General features: G+C 44.2%; 1 pseudogene; it reads left to right on the plus strand.

Moving 5' to 3' along the window:
- Window positions 1-3,521: 3,521 nt before the first annotated feature.
- LOC103672783 lies at window positions 3,522-10,313 on the plus strand (annotated as a pseudogene).
- Window positions 10,314-15,459: the final 5,146 nt, after the last annotated feature.

Raw genomic sequence — 15,459 nt, forward strand, 5'->3', positions numbered from 1 at the left:
TTGACAACAGCCAAAACATGGAAGCAACCAATTGCTGAATGAATGGATAAAGAAACTGTGATATATACATACAATGGACGATTATTCAGCCTTAAAAAGAAAGGACATGCTGGCATATGCTATAACGCGGAGGAACCTTGAAACACCGTGCTAACTGAAATAAGCCAGTCACAAAAGGATAAACATTGTATGATTGCACTTACACCAGACTCCTAGGGTAGTCAAATTCATAGAGAGAGAATAGAATGGTGGTTGCCTGGAGCCAGGGGCAAGAAAGAATGGGCAGTTACTGACTAATGAGAACTGAATTTCTGTTTGGGAAGATTAAGAGATTCTAGAGACAGATGGTGGTGATGGTTGCACGACAATTCAAGTGTATTTCCTACCAGAGCACTGTACATTAAAAAATGGTTAAAATAGCAAATTTTATGTTATGTATATTTTGCCACAACACAACTATGAGTATTGGAGAAGACGGAGTCTATTTTCTTCCAAGATTGCCTGAGAGAGAAAAGATTCTGATTGTAGAGGGCTAGAGATGAACAGGTTTTCAGAAAAGAAACATCCCTAGAAAGAAAAGACCCTTTGTCACGCCACAGCTAATACTAATAGAAATACTAATACTACCAACAATATTACCTCCATTTATTGCTTATTATTTTTTTAGTAATGCTAAGTATTTTATATATTTTTTTCATTTTCAAAAAAAATTTTTTTAAGTAAAAGTGATGATCCCTAATTTGCAGATGAGAAAACTGGGGCTCCGAGAGGTTATGTAAATTGTCAAAGTCACAAGAGGCAGAGTAAGGGCCCAAATCCACAGCATCTGTCCCCAAGGCCCATGCATGGGCTGGGATTCTGCACCCAGTTACCGTGCAAGTTTTCCGTTTGGAAAATTTTGAATTTATCCAGAAAACTATTAACACAGGAAATTGTTTTCTTCCTTAAAGAGGAATAATCTCCACCAAAAACTAATCAATAGGTATTTGTCCTATGCATTTCTTGGTAGACGCAGCAGAGAGGATAGCTGGAATATGGACTGCACAGCCAGAGAGCCTGGGTTCCCGTCCTGCTTTTGCCCTTCTGGTTGGATGACTATAAGCAAGTTACTTAACCTGTTGGAGCCTTAACTTCTTCACCTGAAAACGGGGATGATTTGCTAGGATTAAATGTGTTAATAAATGTAAATCACATTGAGTGGTGCCTGGTCACTAGAAAGATTCATTTAGCATTAACTGTATGTTTTTTTTATTATTTTAAGCCACTTTGTGCCTCTGGGTGCTAATACTGGATCATCAACACTAAGGAACAAATTGAAAAAATCTGGAGGTGCTTGAAAAGTTCTGATGTATTCTCAGGGCCAATCTCCAGCGTCCTCTCTGCGGCTGTCCAGCGGTAACCCTGAGGAACAAATTCAAGCAGGGAGTCTATCATGCGCAAGCACTGTGCTAGGAGCTAAAACAGATGAAGAAGATTTCGTCTGGATCCTTGAAGAGACCCTATGGGGCCAGAGAGATGGGCGTAAACAAACATCTGGGATTCAATTTGCTACAGAGTATGAAAGGGCTGTGCTTCAATCACCATGGAGACAGAGACAAAGATAAAGTTGCCTGGGTTCTTACTCCTTCCTTTAAAACATCTCCTTGCTTTGTAGGTCTCAGAGTAGGAAAGAACGTCCAACGGCACCAACGGAGTCCAACCTTTACTTTGTGGAAGCCCGTAGGCTGTCCCTTTAAAAATAGCCTCATAACTCAGTTTTTTGTTTTCTTCTCTTGCACGGATGTGGATTGCACGTTTGGAATTCAAAGAGAGGAGAGCACCTTAAGAAATAGAAAGGGATTAAGAGTTTACTTATCTTGATGAGCACTGAGTGATATATAGAACTGTCGAATCACTCTATTGTACCCCTGAAACTAATATAACACTGTATGTTAACTACAGTGGAACTAAAATACACACATACACACTTCCTCAAACCAAAAAAAAAAAAAATAGAAATGCAATGTTATTATTTCTCAGAGGAGAACTTCAGGATATCTATCAGGAAGCATAGCTTCATGGTTTGAGAAGGAATCTCTACTACTTGCCTTGTGCCCAGGGAGAAGAATGCCTAGGCTCTCCTCCAGGGCAGATCAGTTCCAAGTGGCAACAAAGCATGATAATCCCTTAAAATCATAAATATGGGCCACTGACATGTACACAAATGCTCTTAGCAGCATTATTCATGAGAGCCGAACACTGGAAGCAACCCAAATATCCAGATAACAATGGAATGATAAATGAGATGTGGAATATTCATACACTGAAATACTACAGAGTAATGAAAAAGAACAAACTCTGGCTGCAGTCAACATGCACATGAGCCTCATGGACACGGTGTTGGACAGCACTGGCCAAACACAAGAGAATACACATTGTATGAGTCCATTTATGAAGTCCCAAAATGGTAGAACTACTCTATGTGTTAGAAGTAAGGAGAGTGGCTACCTCTGGGCTAGGAGGAGGGGAAGTGGTTGGTAAGTGGAAGTAAGAAACCTTCAAGGTTCCTGAGAATGTTCTATTTCTTGACGTGTGTGTTTATTTTATAATAGTTACATTAAGGTGTACATGCATGATTGCTGCCCTTTTCTTTATATGTATTTCAATATAACTGGTTTATTTAAAAAGAGGAAGAGAAATTATGGGGAAAAAAACCCTAATCCAAAGCAAAGTAAAAGTGCACAACTAGATTGGGCTACTTGCGTTATCAAACACACAAACCGCCATTGCCTATAGAAAAATGTCCATGCTCTTTGTCAAGGAACAACAGAAGGTTCTCTAAGTTCACCAAGAGTAAAATGTCTTCTCCTCATTTAACTAGCATTTGTACTCACCCTCCTTTACCAAACCAAGGAGACATTCCACCATCTATGTGGCAGAGTTTTGTCGCCTCAGAGACAGCTGGTCTCCCTGTATTTGACCAAGGTTTTGCCTTTAACTCAAACAAAAATTACCGGCCTAATCATTTGTGGCCAGGGGAGCAGGCTTTTTTGTGCAGACAAATTTAGCCACTTAAAGGCTAAAATATCCAAGAAGTTTAATACAAGAGGGCACGATGTAGATGCCAGAAATGTGTCTTAGAAGCACTGTATCTGTGTCTAGAGAGGTGATGATCCCTGGGGTCTTCCTTTGCTGATTAGACTGTACCTGGGGTTCGGGTCTGGGCATCAGGCTGTGAAAAGAATAGAAATCAATCAGACATGGCCTCAGACAAAGACTGTGATGATGAAAGAACCTGAAAGCACATCATGGAAGCAATAACCAAAAGATCGTCCCAGTGCATGTGCCTTGGCATCGTGGTATGCTCTGAATGGTTTAAAATCTGTCCTTGGAGCTGGGTCACTCAGCTCTTGAGCAGGACCTAGAGAACTAAAGACCCCATGCCAGCCAGCTCTGGCCCAGGCAGCCCTGGTAGGTGCCGTGCAAGCACCGTCCAAGCACAGTGGGGCCAGGATGCCTTTCTCAGTCCCCCGGGGGAAGACATGGAAAGTGACACTTGGCACCTGCTACTCAGCCTGCATGGACTGAGCACAAACAAGAAGATCTATCACCTCCCCATCTACCCTGGCAGCCAGGGGCAGAGCACAGCTGCCCAACCTGAGAGTGGGGCGGAGATGCTGCTGCTGAAGGAGTTCCTATTCGGTACCTGGAGAGCACTGTTACCCTAAGTGCAGCTGGTTACAAGTGGGGAGTAGGAGAAGGAGCCTGGCAGGTGCTCCAGTGGATGTGACTCGTGCTGTCCAGAGTCTCTTTCTTCACCTAGAACAACGACTTCCCTCTGTGTGTACTGATGTCCCCTCCAGGAGGCATCCACACTGCTGGGAGTCGGCTCTAACAACGCACATGCATTCTGCAACACAGAGCTTCAGTGTGTTTTGAAATACTTAACACGAAAAGTTCCATTGGATGAGAAGTCCTTTCTCACCAACATTAGAAATGTCAACATTCTATTTGTCAATGAAAGTAAAGAGAGAGCTATTAGAGTCTTTAATTGTAATGTCAACTACTATATGTTTTTTATAGGTTGGAAAAAATGGTATTTAATTTTTGATCACAGCTTCTTGTCCATCACGACTATTGAGAATTTGAAGAATTCATCATTAACAAGGCTTTTATTTTATTTATTTATTTATTTATTTGAAAGAGAGATTACAGAGGGAGAGTGAGAGGGAGAAGCAGACTCCCTGCTGAGCAGAGAGCCTGATGCAGGGCTCAATCCCAGGACCGATCCCAGGACCCTGAGCTCATGACCTGAGCTGAAGGCAGATGCTTAACTGACTGAGCCACCCAGGCGCCCCATCATTAACAAGTCTTGATCAGGAATTATAAGTAGCCACTTCAAACCTAAAACCTGGTATTAAAGGTTATGTTCATGGAATCAAGCTAAGGTTCATTTTCAAACCTTTGAAAGGATTTTATTTGGAAACTTTCCACAATTTCAATATTTAACATGTTCCCTAATATTTTATATTTTATTTTCTGCTCATAATTGTATACTATAATGAAAAAATGTAATGGTTTTTCACCACTCCTCAGACAGACATCCCTAATTGCCCTCGGGTTCACCCCAGGATGCTATGCAAATATCATCTTCAGTACCTGTCTTGGATTTCAAAAGGCTGGGAAATACTGGTGGGAAAAAAATAATGTAGAAAGAGAAACACCATGGTGAACCAAATTGGAAGAACTGTCATGGGAACCAGAAATTCAGTTGTTCTGAGGGTACCCAAAGGAGTGGACTGGGTCCTCACGTAAAGGCTCCAGGAAGATGGCTTTCAGTCAAATCCCAAGAGTCAGCTATGCTCAAAGAGAGAGGCTGGGAATGTTCTGACAGAGTCTGGCCTACCGCCTGTCAGAATGTTGTAGATGGAGATTCAAATTTTAGAGCACGACTGGTCTAGGGAACCTGTACAACCTCTTCTGACCTTAAGATTCTCTGATTCCATAACAGCCAGTTTAGGAAGTCTTCCAGCTTCCCCTTCCCTGACATTTCTTAAATTCCTGGTATGGAAAGACATGAAATCATCAAGGAATGTAAATAAAAAACCACTGACATGCCATGCCTGGCAGAAAGATATTGAAATTAAGATCAATATGATACACACAGGAGTATCTCTATGTCTACTGTCCTTAACCTTGAGAAGAACATACGGGGACAAAGACATTAACCATGGCTCAGGGTTCTAGCCTTTATTAAACAACCCACTAACTACTAGATACTGGGAAAGTCAATTTCCTCTAACTTAATTTTCTTGTCAAAACAAACAATGGGGATGAGGTAGAGAAGCTTAGTTGATTTCTAAGGGTCTCCTCAGCTGTAAATTTTTACCTAAGATTGTAGATATGATTTTTCTTGGTTTAACTGTTTTCATGTATACAACGAATACAGACGTGCCTCTTTCATTTCAATGAGTCCAATTCATTTCAATATCTACTAAATAAGCATACACTGTATGTCAGGCTCTGTGCTGAACACATGTCAAACTTCAGTAGAAAGAGAGATTACAAAAAGGCAGGTTAAAGGCCAGCATACCCAACGAGGCCCTTGAAAGACTGAAATAACTCAGGTTATATGGAAAATGAGGATGTGGAAGAAAAGAAATCCAAGATGGTGACCACCAGGGAAATGAAATAAGTTCTCCCACCCATCCTGTCCCCTATAGCAACACAGCAACCATCGTGTGTGCCTTGAACAAAAAGCAGGCATAGCTACTTTAGGACCGAGGGCTTTGCTAGAGGTTCAGGAAATAAAAGACTGGAGGTTGAGCAACATATACGCATGGGTGGCACCAGCCGGAGAGCGCCAGCTGGTTCACCTGAGACAACATGGAGACAAATTCCTGAAAAGTTACGGCCAGAGCTCTAGGAAGCCAGGAGGGTCCATAAAGAGCACACGTGCTCATCAAAACCTTGTTAGCCTGCCTGGGAAAGAGAATACACCTGCAGCAGGTGTGGATGAGTTTTGCAGACTGAGTTTATCCAAGAATTCCTCCCGTGCAAATGCAAGCCTCCCACGTTAATGGTACATGGTGTCTTCTGTTCATTCATCAACTTAATGTCTTTATGTAATATAATTTTGCCATATTAGCATTTGTTCTCTATGCCAGATAATCCCGGAAATGCTGGCAAAGGGAGATTTTTCACCTGGCAGTGTTCTTTGAAACAAATTACTTTGGAGGATTCACGAACAATTAAATGGAAAAGAGGAGAAGCTTCACAGAATGAGTAAGATCCAGTTCCTGCAGTCATGGACTTCAAAGCTAACTGGGTGCACAGACGTATTCAACTATCAGTGTGCAAACGTTGTGAGGACAGAACAAGATAACCAACGTTAAGACCATCATCACCGATAAATCCCAACACACGTACATAGAAGGTGGATCAGGATAAGGGTAGTGGTAGTGGTATTGTCACAGAGCAGTTCCTCATTCAGACCAACTTCCCTACAATAAACAGGCATAATTTTTCTCTCAGATCATTTGAGTAGCATCTAAACAGTGTCTGTTTCTCAAAATCATTATTCTAGGCAAGGCTATGTTTGTCACTCAGCTGTGCTCTGTCATTTTAACCAAGCGTTCTAACACCACTTCGGTCCGTTATATAATCCCCAGTTTTCCCCCATTTCGAATGTCTCTTTGTTGTTTATTGCTCTGCTCTCACACAGAACTTGTCTGAAAGGTCTGGGTGCTTTCAGTCGGGCCTTATCAGAGATCCTGGTTATTGGAACTCTCTGTATTTTACTGCCTCCATCTCATTAATGCCAGCACTAATTTGTGGTCCAATCCAATACCACCCCCATAAGATCTGCATGAATACACACTGGATTTCAATCTGCCATTCAACAAGCATGAAGTCCTTTATGTTCATTATTAGCCAATCAAACGGCTCCAGTGTCTCTTCTCTGCATTTTCTCCATAGTGAAATCATTTTGTTATTATCCCAAAGCAGTTGCTTGGTAGGAAATATTAGAAAAAAAAAAAGTGACAACGGTGGCAGCCCTTCCTCCTCTTCCTTTTCTCCAGCAAGTGCAACTGTTTTAACCTGTTACTGAAACCTTTAACTGAGACTCCAGTTCAAATGGAGTCACCAATGTGGTTGTGAAAATGCTCCTTCCCTAATATAGCTCCTACCCTGAGATATCGTGCAGTATATTATAAAATGGGCCTATTTTTTACCCTCCGAGAAATAGGACTGTTGAGATGAAAACGAATTCCTGCTCCAGCAGAGAATGAAACCAGGTCCCCAACCCAAGTGGACCAATGGACCCAAGGCCACATGTGTCAGGGTGACCCCATTTCGATACCTGCCATCTTCTTTTCCTGAAAACTGGGGCCTGGGGTCATTCTCATGGGATGCTCCTTCATTCAATTTACATGGTTAAATGATTTCCCTTTCACATCATTTCAACCCCATGCATCATTACCAGAAGTACTCCATTCTGCTATAATGTTCTGCATTTCCTGTTCCAACAAATGCCTTGTCCTTCCAGTTCCTCATGTAATTTTCTATTCTGCAACAAATTTCACTTGCAAAATGGGTTCAAGTAGATTTGGCTATTCATATCTTGAGATAAATTAAAACCAAGGTGAAAGTTAGTAAATGAAGGGAAACAATACACAGCAGAGTGTCTAGTTCAACAGAAAGACCTAGCAAATTTCCAAAAGGGTCATTTTTTTCTTTCCTTTTTAATGATCAAAGGCAGAAAATCTCAAGTATTTTTTCACATGATAAGGATCTGAGAACTATTTTTTTTCACCTCCCACTGAGACCTGGTTTCACAGGTTGTGTTCCCCAGGAAGCGAACTCTGAAATGCTGATCTAGGTACAGAGGCATATTTGGGAGTGCCCTTGGTTCAATACCCATGGAAGAAAAGGAAGGAAGCGGGATAGGGCGGAGGGAGAAGCTGGGCTATGGAGCGGGTACAGCAAGGTCTCAGCCAACCCCACAGGGAAGTCCGGGGCAAGAATGGCCCTCCCAAGTTCTCCCCAGCCAGGAGGCCGGGAAGGGCATTTATATTTCAGTACCACGGGATGAAGGCTGTCCCCAACTGGGGGAGGGTGGGGGGTAACCTTAGGCCAGAAGGCTCTTTCTCCGCCAAGTGGCAATTTCCAGAGAGAGACATTAGCCAACGACCTTCTCAGTAGCTAGAGGACTAAGCCCTTTAATCCTCAAGCCAGGATCTGGTGATGTTGCACAGCCTCCAAAGATGGGTAAGCCCTGATAATATAAAACTTCTGATTAACCACCTTTAGTCAAAACAGGTGAAAGGAGGCATATTTGCTTGTCCGAAAGCAGTGGCCTGAGAGGCCGGCATCTAATCTAATATCTTGGGGGCCTGCTGAAATACTCTCCAGGAACGGCCGCTGGCAACACCATCCTCCTGCTCTCCCTCCACCCCTTCGAGCTCACCAGGAGCAACAGGAGGGAACTCATACCCTGCTCTGGCACCCTGATTTCTGCGCCAGCCCAAGAGGCACTTCTAGATCGCCTGACTCAGGTGGCCCATGGAGCTTACATCTGCAGGCCTTGCAGGACTGTAACCAATGCAGAAAGAGTTCCTAACCAGGTACTACCCCCAGGACCAGCAGGAGGAGCCGTCTTTCTATGAAAGAACTATAGCAGTGCACACTTGAAAAATTCAAATCTGCAAGTTCAAGTCTGGAACGCAAATAATCTGAAGCATTTGGAACTGGCCACTCATGGGCATTCTGTGGAAGTAGGGCCCCATGCTGAAGAACAAGATTCTAACTCTCCATTTCTTCCCAACCACTCCCCCCCCCCCCACTCAGGGATGTCTTCTGTGGCTTGATCCCTAAGCAGTCTTCTACGAAGACCATCTATGTTGACTGACGCCGACTATAGGATGAACAGAATCCTGCCTCTGAAACAATGTCGTATCTGTAGCCTACCAATGATGGACAGAACACCCCAAGATACAAAAAGGCTACATACGTTAGCAACCAGACTGAAGACTGGGGCCGGTTCATGCACACGTCTGACATAAATCACACTGCCCATGGTGGGCAAAAAGGTTCAATGAGAGCTTTGAAGTAAAGGATTTCCAAAAACCTCCAATCATAAAGAAATCCAACTTGTCTTGTCACTTATTGACCTGTGCATGTAGGACTGTGGCCCATATTTCCAATCTCTGATTGTGAAGAAGGATTCATTAAAGATAATCTAGTTAAGCTGCTGAATCCAAGATACATTTTGCCATTAGACATTCAGAACAGAATCTTAAATTTCATTAAGATTTGGTCACAGCGTTTCCCAGGAGGTACGGATGTCAGTGAAGTGAAAGAAGTGTACCTTGACCTTCTTAAGAAAGGTGTTCAGTTTCCTCCCTCAGACGTGGAGGCTGAATCAGCAAGACAAGAGACTGCTCGGGTCTCATTGACTCCTACTGCACAGCTCTTCTTTGGGTAATTGTTCCTCAGAGCTCTACCGTTACATTGCTCCCAAACCAGCTTGGACAACTGCACAGGGAATTGGATATGGTGAAAATGAATGTGAGGGTGCTGTCCACCACACTGATACAGACCCACTGTATTCCGGGGGCTGAAAGCCACAAAGAAATAGAGCTACTGCAGAAACTTTGTAAGATGGGTCAGGAGACGCAGGACAGGATCGTGGACCTGCTCATGGTAGTGGAGAATGAAGATGTAATGTTGAGCTAATTCCAGCCAATGAGGATTTAAATAATGCTATCCTTGGATATGAGAGCTTTACTTGAAAACAACAAAGGATTTTGTAGCAAAATAAGAACCAGAGGGAAGATGCCAATAGCACCAGTGAACTTTCTGTCCCATCCTGTGATCTCCTTCCTAAGTCCCAGCCCTTCAGTGCATGGGGGCTACTCTGGGAGAGCTCAGTACCATGAATGCTCAGCTTTCAGACTTAAAGTCCTGCTGTGACAAACAACTCGAAACCTAGTCTTCACCCACAGGTGGATTTGTTAGCCTCGGTAAATACAGAAACACCCCCGTTTACCCAAAGGACCAGCCAAAACCTCATCTGAAGTCCTACATATGAGAATTTTCCAGAACATTCAAATGCAGTGTTACTACTGTAGCCGGTTAGTCTACAGACCATTCCAGAAACACCGTCAAGCCAGAGACTGTCATTCTTGCCCAGCAATCACTCAACAATGACAAAGAATGATCTCCAGCCACCCAATTACTACGAGATAATGGAGTTTGATCCCTTAGCTCCTGCTGTCACTACAGAAGCTATGTATTAAAAAATTGATGTTTATCATCACAAAGAGCTCTAAGTCATAGTGACCATTGAGGTGAAAGTGGATGACTGACCCATTAACTACATTAGAGGTGCCAGTTCTCTAAAAGGTAGACCCTGGGGTGCCTGGATGGCTCAGTCAGTTAAGCGTCTGCCTTCAGCTCAGGTCATGATCCCAGGGTCCTGGGATCCAGCCCTGTATCAGGCTCCCTGCTCAGCGGGGAGTCTGCCTCTCCCTCTGCCCCTCACCCCACTCATGCTCTCTCTTTCTCAAATAAGTAATGAAATCTTTAAAAAAAAAAAAAAAGGTAGACCTTGGGGCACCTGGGTGGTGCAGTCGGTTGAGCGTCTGCCTTTGGCTCAGGTCATGGTCTCAGGGTCCTGGGATCGAGCCCCACATCGGGCTCCCTGCTCAGCAGAGAGTCTGCTTCTTCCTCTGCCCCTCACCCCTGCTCGTGCTCTCTCTCTCCCTCTCTCTCCCTTGCTCACTCTACTCTCTCTCAAATAAATAAATAAATAAATAAATAAAATCTTTAAAAAAAAGAAAAAGGTAGACCTCGGGCAGTTCGGAAGCTCAGAAGACAAGACTTAAAACCTGCACATCAAAACCATGGTGGAACAATTGTCCTCTGCCATAATGAAGTTTAACAGCAGGGTAACCGTTCCAGAGTAACATTAATGGTTGCTGAGCACAGTGCAAGCTTTATCTCAAAAGACTTCGGTTTAACACATACTCAAAACTTCAGCAGAAGAAAAATTCATTGTACGAACGCCAACCAGTTTAGTTATAGCATATTATGGTTCACAGGCCTTCCTACACTGAGAAGAGAAGACACCACATGGCTGCGAGAAGAGTAGATGAAGATTATTACAAGATGATAAGACTATGGAGTCCCTTCATTTAACTAAAGTTGAACGTAAACGTCAATTTGTACTTCTTAACAGATGAATATAGGGGAAGGGAAGGAAAAATAAAATAAGGTAAAAACAGAGGAAGGCAAACCATAAAAGACTCTTAACTACAGAGAACAAACAGGGTTGCTGGAGGGGAGGTGGGTGGGAGGATGGGCTAAGTGGGTGACGGGCATTAAGGAGGCACTTGTTGGGGTGAGTACTGGGTGTTATATGTAAGTGATGAGTCACTAAATTCTACTCCTGACACCAACACGACACGTATGTTAACTAACTTGAACTTACATAAAATCTTGGAAGAAAAGAAGTCAGTTTGTACTTCTTTATAAATATTCTTGTTTAGAACTATCACCTTGATGATTGTCGTTTAATTCAAGCACCCTGAACCTATATCAGGTTGCCTTTGATTCTTTGTGATTCTCTGTTATTCTTTATAATACTAAATGTTCCTTTCTTTCCCCTTTTTACTGCAATTTAATATTTCTATTTGGTACAAAGACTACCAGGAAACATCCAGAATAAATGGTGCATTTGTTTACGTCACAAATTACAATGACAAATAAATTACTATTAAGCCAAAACAATGTAGACTCAGCCCGTGTTCGTGACGTACAAACTTCTATTACTCCTGGTGTAAAAGAAAGTGCAGAGCTGGGCTTATGTCTCGGTTCAGTTACCTCTCTGCCTTCAAGCAACACTTCAACTTCCCAAGACTCCGCTTCTTGGCCGCACGATGAGGCTCACCTATTAACTCCACCTTCCTCGAAGGGTTTCTAAAAGAGGCGACAAATGTGAACGCACTTTCTTCACCCCAAAGTGCTCTACAGTAGAGCTTCTCATATCTGGCACGGAGTAAGCGCTCAAAAGATCTCTGTTGAACGGAGAAAGGAAGAGGATTCTAATTCCCTCACATCCACCGAGAGCCTGTGGCTGCTGGCTTCCTTCCAGCACGCTGCCAGGCTGGGCTCAGTCTAGCAGTTTGTGTAAGAAACAGGAGGACTGAGTGTGAAGGGGAGGCACACTCTCTGCTGTGACAAACAGCACAGCAGAAAGACAAGAATTCTCTCTCCCCGGAGGTCATGGCTTCACTCTCTCACCCCGGGAGAGGCCTCCCGAAGCCACTGCTGTCATTGCCTGGTTGCGTCTGAAAAATGGCCCTTTATCAATGATGCCTCGACAGAAAGGATGTGTGTGATAACACGCTCCAGCGTTCGAGCGAGCTGCTGCACACGCTCCCCCTGCAAGCCCGCTGGCTCTCAGGCATCCCAGAAACATTCTCAGAGGGGGCGGGTCCGCGGTCCCCTCCTCACGGATGTGAAATCCAAAAAGCTCTGAAAACCATGTTTCTTCCCCACCCCGTTTGGAGGTAAAACCTGACCTGAACCGATAATGCGGTTGCTTATGATCTGTATTTACTCCTCCTGGTGTATTTCACTTCGTAGTAATATGACCGCGTTGGATTACCAGGTGCTGCCAAGACCCCGCTGGTGGTGTTACACAGCATACACCGCATGCGCTGTAGACCCAGCCTAAACTCCGATACGGGACTACAGTAGATCTGCAAGGTTTGTCAACATCTAGTAAGGAGCTTCTGTGTATCAGAAACTATTCTAAGTGCTTTGCATGTATTACCTGAATTAATCTTGACATAATCTGAACATCTGTCTCATTTTACAAATAAGGAAACTGAGGCACACGGAGGCTACATAAATTGCCCAAGTCACACAGCAAGTAAGTAGTGGAGCTGGGGATTGAAAGCAGGCAGCCTGACTCCAGAGTCTGCCTCCTCCCTTGGCAGCAAACTCGTCTTGGCAAATCCTACAGGAGTCAGCAACAGGCAAAATGAGTTGCCCCTTAGGAGACATAGTCAAAATCTGTGGTGACTGTGGTATGCAGTAATTCTACTTGTACCAATAGGGCCCTCCAGAGAAACAGAACCAGTAGGGTGTGGCTGTGTGGGGTGTGTGTGTGTGTGTGTGTGTGTGTGTGTGTGTAGAAAGAGATTTTAAGGAAGTGGCTCACATATTTATGGAGGTTGGCAAATCCAAAATCCTGAAATCTGTAGGGCAGGCTGACAGGCTCGGGAAGAGCTGATCTTGCGGCTTGAGTCTGAAGGCCGTCTGGAGGCAGAATTCCCTCTTCCTGGTGGGACTTGTCTCTTTCTCTGGAGGCCTTCAACTGACTGCATGAGGCCCGTTATGGAGGGTGATCTGCTTTACTCAAAGTCTACTGACTTAAATGTTAATCACATCTAAAAAATACCTTCACAGGGATACCTGGGTGGCTCAGATGGTTAAGCGTCTGCCTTCGGCTCAGGTCATGATCTCCAGGTCCTGGGATTGAGCCCCACATCGGGCTCCCTGCCCAGTGGGGAGCCTGCTTCTCTCTCACCCTCTGCTTCTCCCCCAGCTTGTACTCTTTCTCTCTCTCTAAGTAAATAAAATCTTTAAAGATAAATTAATTAATTAAATTTAAAAAATAAAAAATACCTTCGCAGCAACGTCTAGAGTGGTATTTGACCAAATATTTGGGCCTAGTCAAGCTGATGCATATTAACCATCATGCTGCTCTTAACATCATCCAGTGTGAACTGGGTCGGTTTATGCTTAACATTATCACTTTGTGAGATTGAAAAATGAGCAATTAAGCAGAGAATTCAGTGTTGCCCCTGCATAAAGAGAGCTTCTGATCGGAGGCCCCCTCAGACCCATCTCTGTGCAGACAGGATATGGGAGTTGATGAGATAGAAGTTGGGCCCCTCATTTTCACTGGAAAAGGCTGCCTCCCGCATCTACGGCATTGCGTCTGTTAGTACTGCTCAGTTCACAAACGACAGAATTCCAACCTGAACCAGATTAAGCAAATAGCAGCTTATTATCAGGATGCTGGGCCCAATGAAGATAAACAGAGCCTCTCCCTCCTCCAATGCTTAGAGTCAAGCAATGAGCAGACACTTCACCAATATCAAACAAGGGAAGGGGCAGCTAAGGAATGAAGCAGAAGTTTCTGACCTCCCACAGCTCCTGAATATGACCTTCAGCCCCCATGCCCTCCAGCCATCCACCACCAACCACCCCTGGCCCACCAGATGCAGGATCAGGGAGTCAAAAAAGTCCTACACCGTAACTACTTTATTCCAAATCGGGACAGAAGTGAATCGAGGGTATATTTTTATATATCCCATCTCCCGAGTGGCAGAAAATAGAAATGGCTCCTAAGAAGGGATGGATGAGCTAGGAGACACCGTGGCCCATTTTCTCTGCCAGAAATGAAGGCTTCTGGGCCCTTCAGTGACTCTAGGGCCTTGGGTGGGGTGGGGGGTAAATAATCTGGAGAGTAGGGACCCCAGTACACGGGAATATAATTCACCCTCGGCAGCTAAAGTGAATTCTCAGAAATGACATTTGACAAAATCGGATTATAGAACAGAAGATGGGTCTTCTGATAAAGATTTCCCACAGCTTCAACCACGTTTTTGCCCATTCCTAAGGGTACAAAAAAGAAAAAAAAAAAAACAGGGCTGAAAGAAAACTAAATATCCAGCCTCCAAATAACTGAGAGTGGGAAATGATGTCGTTTCAGATCCAGTGGAAGAGGCAAGGGGAATTCATTCACAATACACGAGGACAGAGAAACATTTTGGAAAAGCTCCTCAGATTAAGGATAAACAAGATGAGGATGTGAGGGCGATCTGGCTGCAACATGTGTCACCCCATTGATTACCAGGGTTGATTCGGCTGATCTGGCTGGCTAGGCGGGTGTCCCCTTCCTCCCTCACGGCTCCATGTGCGTCCTTCCCAAAGCTGCATGCTCGGTCGAAGAGGACGACCTTCCCCAATAGAGTGGGACCGTTCTTCGGTCAAGGGTATACGAGTAGCTGCGCTCCCCTGCTAGAACCTCCAAACAAGCTCTCAATGGTAAACAAGATGAAATGAGTGGACAAGACACCATTCGAACACAGGACAGCAAAAGAGGAAGAAGAAATGCAAGGGAAGAAGTAGGGAAAGGAGGAAGGAAAGGAGGGAGAGAGGGTCCAGTCGGGGAGCCCAAGGATGTGTCCTAACCAGCTGCTCACATGGCAGGACCTGGGCTGGGTTTTCTCACTGCTCTGCCTCCCCTGGTTCCTGCTCAACTTGTGGCCAGGATTCCCTTTAGCCTTCCCACCTGTGAGGCACCCAACAGCCATCTGACCAATTCCTTTTTTGCCTACGAGAACCAAAATTGAATTTCATTGTTTGAAACCAAGAACCTAAAATGATACAGATGGTGAG

The sequence above is a fragment of the Ursus maritimus genome, unplaced genomic scaffold, assembly GCF_017311325.1.
Source record: "Ursus maritimus isolate PB19 unplaced genomic scaffold, ASM1731132v1 scaffold_8, whole genome shotgun sequence".
Classification (NCBI taxonomy): Eukaryota; Metazoa; Chordata; class Mammalia; order Carnivora; family Ursidae; genus Ursus; species Ursus maritimus.